Here is a 6,023-nt window from a genome sequence, read left to right as displayed (position 1 = left end):
GGGGAGAGAATGTGGAAATTGAGTAGAAATAGGCTTGAAAGAGCTTTCTGGAGTAATAAAAATGTTTCATTTCTTAATGGTGGGTTACAGGGGTGTAACATTTATCAGAAGTCATCAAAGTATACACTGAAGACCTGTGCATTTCACTCATAAAATGTGACTTAATAATAAATCTAAAGATGCAAAATCTATATGAATAAAGCAATGTGAAACTATACTCAGATCTTACTTTTGATTTAAAATTTTGACAACGCATTTGTTGACAAGGTACATAGAGTCTTCCAAACACTGCAGACCAGTATGCAAAATGTTATTATCCCTTAAGGAGAATCTGACAGTATACAAAACATTTACATATTCTCCCTTTGACTCAACAGCCCCAATTCTAAGAATTTATCCTGAAGAGTCGCAGTCAAAAATAAAAATCTACAAGGTTATTCTTTGCAGATGGAGACTGTTCATTGTAAAAAAATCAGAAACAACCTGCATACACATCCACAGGATACTGATTGAATAAAATACACATCCACGAAATCAAAATCTATATAGACATTAAAAAGTGTTCACAAAAATAAGCATGTTTTTCGTAGTAGTAGTAGTAGTAGTAGTGTAATACTCTGAAACTTTGGAATTAGGTTCTCGGTACACAAGAGAGGAGAAACAATATGGAAGGGGGAGCAAGCACTATGTAGATTTGAATCGGAGGTATTAGTATGTGTATGTGTGCATGAATACATATAAACATACATGTTTATACACACATATATAATTATATATAATACACACACATATATAAAGAGAGTTTATTTTTTAATGTTTATTTTATTGATTTAAGACTATACTTTCAGGGATCATTTCTATAGTTGGTTATTTTATTGATTTTAGAGAGAGAGAAAGGGGTATAGAGAGACAGGAACATCGAGCTGTTCCTGTATGTGCACTGACCGGGGATGGAACTGGCAACCTCTGCACTTCGGGATGAGACTCTAACCAACTGAGCTCTCCAGCCAGGGCTAGAGAGTGAGAATTTAAACTACTCCATAATATTGCTTCCTCAGCATTAATTTTGTATGGCTAAGCAGCCTGCAGGTCTTGAATTGTCATTAGCCTCTTCTTGGGCAACATGCCCTAGATAACAGCTTCAGAGTTGTAAATAAATGTAAGCCCCTATAGGACAACTCTAACAACATTTGTTATTAGCATTCTCCCAGAGCCATCCCCTTGGGCACCTTTTGATAAGACAAGACCCCCATGGGGCTTACCAAAACCCCTCTCTTTTGGTTTGAATTGACCAATCCACCCTTAGCCCAGAAACCCAAAAGCACTTCACCCCTCAGACCTTAATTAAAGCATGTGCCCTAGGTCCTCTCTCTCACTCTCTGTCTGCATAGTGCCTTGAGTGCCTTGACCTCCTCCTAGTGTGAATTCTCAAGGGTGCTGAAACATCTCTATTTCACTTTCTACTGTGGACTTGCATTGAACTTTGGTTCATCATTCCACACCCATGAGCTTTACTTAACAAATGTTAATTTAACAAAGTCACACGTCTCTCTCTCTCTCTCACACACACACACACACACACACACACACACACACACACACACACACAAACACATGATTTTGAATACCATTTCCCACCTAAAATATTAAGAGCTCCTTGGAGAAATGCTTGATGTCCTGGGGTATACAATGTACAAGGTAAGCTTGGAACACCTTTTGGTAGAAAACAAGGGATAATACTCAATGTTCATGAGAGAAAGGTACAAATGTGAAAAAAAATGCTACTAATCAGGGTACTTCTTTTTTAGAGAAAGAGTGAGAGATAGAGGGACAGACAGGGACAGACAGACAGGAAGGGAGAGAGCCAACCAGTGTACCATGATCACTAGATGTATATGAGGATTTATTGCACTATTCTTCTGTTTTGTAGATTTTTTTAAAGTGAGAGGCAGGGAGACAGAGACACTCCCACATGCACTGGAGCAGGATCCACCTGGCAAGCCCCCTACCAGGCGATGCTCTGCCCATCTGGGGCTGCTGCTCTTTTGCTCAGTGACCGAGCTATTTTAACTCCTGAGACAGGGCCATGGAACCATCCTCAGAACCTGGGGCCAACTTTGCTCGAACCACTGGAGCCATGGCTGCAGGAGGAGAAGAGAGAGAGAGAGAGATCAAGGGAGGTGAGGTAAGGGGGAGAAGCAGATGGTTATTTCTCCTGAGTGCTCTGACCAAGAATTGAACCCAGGACTTCCACATGCCAGGCCAATGCTCTATCATTGAGCCCACTGGCCAGGGCCCTGTTTTGTAGGTCTTAATTTTTTCAATGTAAAAGACATTTAAAAATATGTATTATCATTGAAGAATGCTCAAATACTAACTCATTACTTCAAAGAAATAAACAAATATTATTTATACTTTGTATACAAAAATTGTTTTTCAGAATAGCTAAATAGTTGGTGAAATATTTTTAATAAAATTCCAGTTAAATAATAAAAATAGTTATGGAATTTTAAAAATTGTCATTTGGCAGTCAGATCCAGACAGATCCAGAAAACAATCACCAGCAAAGGACACTGAAAACATTAGGTACAAATCTGATGAGGGACTGAGCAGTGCATGGGTCAAGCTAACATCTGAACCCAGGAATCACGATGTGATGCAGTAGAAAGAATGACCCTGTACTAGTGTTGACTAAAGATTGAGCCTGAATCAATGAAATCTTTAAAATTAAATACCAGCTAATAGAAAAACATGCAGAAAACTGTAAGCCAAATGCATATGAAACATTTTGGTGGCGCAGTGGATTGAACATCAGCCTGGGATGCTAAGATCCCTGGTTCGAAACCCCAAGGTTGCTGGCCAAGCATAGGATCATCGACATGATCACAAGGTCTCTGGCTAGACACCAGAGGTCACAGGCTGGAAGCCCAATGTTGGAGGGCAAGGCCACTGGCTTGAGCTTGGGGTCACTGGCTCAGCTTGAGCTCTCCGGTCAAAGCACATACAAGAAGCAATCAATAAATAACTAAAGTAAAGCAACTTTGAGTTTATGCTTCTCATCTCTCTCCTCTCTCATCTCTGTATCTCTAAAAAAAATTTATAGGACAAATTATTTAGTTTTTCTATTGGATAACTATTAAAAAAAAAAGGAATATGCTACAGAATGAAAGGAGTTGTAGTAAAGATAGCACTCAAAGGCAATTATGCACCTCATTTGGATCCAGATTCAAACTATAGAAAGACATTTTGACAAAATTGGGAAAATTTAACAATAATGTAGGTGTTAATATTAAGGAATAATTGTTAATTTTGGAAAGTATAATAATAGCTATGTATATCTATATTATATATATATATATATATATATATAATTTCTAGTGAAATAAGATTTGCATTTAATTACTCTTGCCTCTCCCCCTTAAAGGAGGGCAGAATAGATAACATATAAAATACTGGTAATTATTGAGGTTGGATGACAGGTGTATGGGAATTTATTATGCTTTTCTCTTTACCTTTTTTGTATTTGAAAATTTTATAATAAAAAAAAAGATACCAGTGATTTGGTCAAGGTCATAGCAATGGATTGGCAGAACTGAAATGTAATAGGGAAGAACAGAACTAATTGAATGTGGGTATGTTGGCAAATGTTCAACAGCCTGTTCTCTGAGTAGAAGGGGCAGGAAATCCTTGATTTGTAGTTATTGCCACTGTTCATCGTATGAGTACTCCCACCATGGCCAGTCTCACTGAACATGGATTTGGGAAGAAATGTGCACTATTGTCTCCCTCAAAGATATGAACCCACATCATAATTCCACAGGAGGAGAAAAAGTGATTAGTAAAAGATTATTCTAAATTTTATATTCAACAATTGGATGGTGTAGCTGAGATACTATCGGGGGTGAGTGAAAGCCATGTAATTTGGGCATTAACAGCAAATATACATTGGAATAAAGGAATACTAGTTTCAGAATAATGTGTTACCTCTGGTTTGGAGTCAGAAGAAGAAGGAGGAGGGCACAATTATTCAATTGTGATGGTATTTGGAATTTTATATGTTGAAGTCGGTGATGAGTATATGGGTGTTTATTTAATTCTTTTTCATATCTTTTTGAAAGTCTTAAATGAATCTTAACATATTATAGATGAAATGAAGATAAAGACAATGAAAAAAAATTATGGTGTTTCAACATTCCAATAAAATACCTATAAAGACAAAATAATAAAACTAAAGAATCATCATGAATTATTTTGTAGCCATAGCTGATGATTCAAGTTATATATATATTTTTAAGTTTTTTAAAATGTTTATTTTATTGATTTTAGAGAAAGAAAGGGAGAGACAGGAACAGCAATCTCTTCTGTATGGGCTTTGACCTGGAATTCAACTGGCAATCTCTGTACCTCCCAACGATGCTCTAACCTGTCGAGCTATCTGGCCAGGACTCGGGATACATTTCTATAGACTGAATTTATCTCATTACCATAACACCTCTCATTGCATAATACACATTTACATAGACTAGTTTTCACCCACTCATCTCACTTAAACCATAATGTTCTGAGAGATAAGGTGGGTGTTTAAGAGCACATTAGTCCGTGGTTTTCAACCATGGGTCCACAGACGGGTACTAGTCTCCAGAAATTTTGCTCCAGTCAACTCTTTTGCGGACAGGCAGTTAAAAACCACCATGGTAGACCATGTGTATTTTAGAGCAGTTACTGTGACACTTATATTCTAGCCCAAGTCTTCTGTCTAATTTCATGTTCTCTTACAATTCTCTTTCATTCTTCCTTCGGCCATCTTATTGCTCTGTCTTTTGCTTTAGTTACAAACATGTATGTCTCCTCCACCTGACTGGTCCCTTCTTTCTTTGTTTTTTCTTCTTTTATCTGAAATGAACTATACTGTTCACAAAAAGTAGGGGATATTTGATTGCTTCATATTCATTTTGAAATATCCCCTAATTTTTGTGAGCAGTATATTAACGTCATAAAAAAGCACCTAAAAATTAGAGAGAAGCAGCAGTTTAGAGAGTACTTCTGTAATTCAGTTGAAAAAGAATAAAAAGGAAGAGGTAAACAAAATATTAAGAAAGTGTCATGAATAGGAGACCGGTATCGAAGTTGCGTTCTAGATTTCTGGTTTGGCATCCAGATGGTGTCATTCACTGAGGCAGCGTACAGTAATTCTCACTTAATGTTGTCAATAGGTTCTGTGACTTTAAGCAAAACAACTTATAATAAAACTAATTTTACCATCTGCTGATTGATACAAACAAGGCTTTAGTTCCTAGCATCTCATCAATATTATAACCAAACAACATTAAACGAAACAACGTTATTCAAAGATTTTCTGTAATACTAGATGAGGAGGACGTTTTAGAGGCTGGGGAAAACAGTAGGTTAAGTTTGGGACATATAAAAATATCCAGTTGGCTTCCACATTCACCCCTACCCCACAAGAACTCATGGAAACTTATGAGAAGATCAACATATAGTGGATTAAGAAGAGACAAGAAAGTTAAGGGTACAGATAACAAGTGTAGACTAGACCTTTGTAGTCTTTGTGCACTTTCAAGCTTTTCCCCAAAGAATTGTTCTTATATGTAAAAAATAGATAGGAGTAATATGATTGGAAGAGGGGTAGGACTTGATACTATATTTGTGAGACATATTATATAAAATTGAGAAAATTTACTAATTGTTCAGATGGAAAAAGGGAAGAAGAGGGCTGATTGGCAGAATCCAAAGGTTTGTTGTTAGCTGATTTAATATCTGTCAGCTGATTTATTCAGAGGAGGTGTCTGAAGAACAAATCTGTATCTTCTTCTGGGCAGAGAAGACCACATGGAAAGTAGAGTTAGGAAAGGTGAGAACTCAAACGAAACTACACTTTCCTCTCAGACAGAGAGAACTGAGAGAAGGAAGAGGACACAGGGCGGAAAAATGACATCAGTCCTTGCCTCACATGTCTAATTATGTAGGTAACCAAAAAAACCCAACTGAAGAATAATACAGTT

At 37.0% G+C, this 6,023-nt stretch overlaps 1 pseudogene; it reads left to right on the top strand.

The window, feature by feature from the left end:
- Positions 1-832: 832 nt before the first annotated feature.
- Positions 833-928, top strand: LOC136379175 (small nucleolar RNA U3; annotated as a pseudogene).
- The last annotated feature ends 5,095 nt before the right edge of the window (positions 929-6,023 follow it).

Source organism: Saccopteryx leptura, chromosome 7 (genome assembly GCF_036850995.1).
Source record: "Saccopteryx leptura isolate mSacLep1 chromosome 7, mSacLep1_pri_phased_curated, whole genome shotgun sequence".
Classification (NCBI taxonomy): Eukaryota; Metazoa; Chordata; class Mammalia; order Chiroptera; family Emballonuridae; genus Saccopteryx; species Saccopteryx leptura.
The sequence above is the reverse complement of the archived record's forward strand: the minus strand, read 5'-3'. Positions and strand labels throughout refer to the sequence as shown.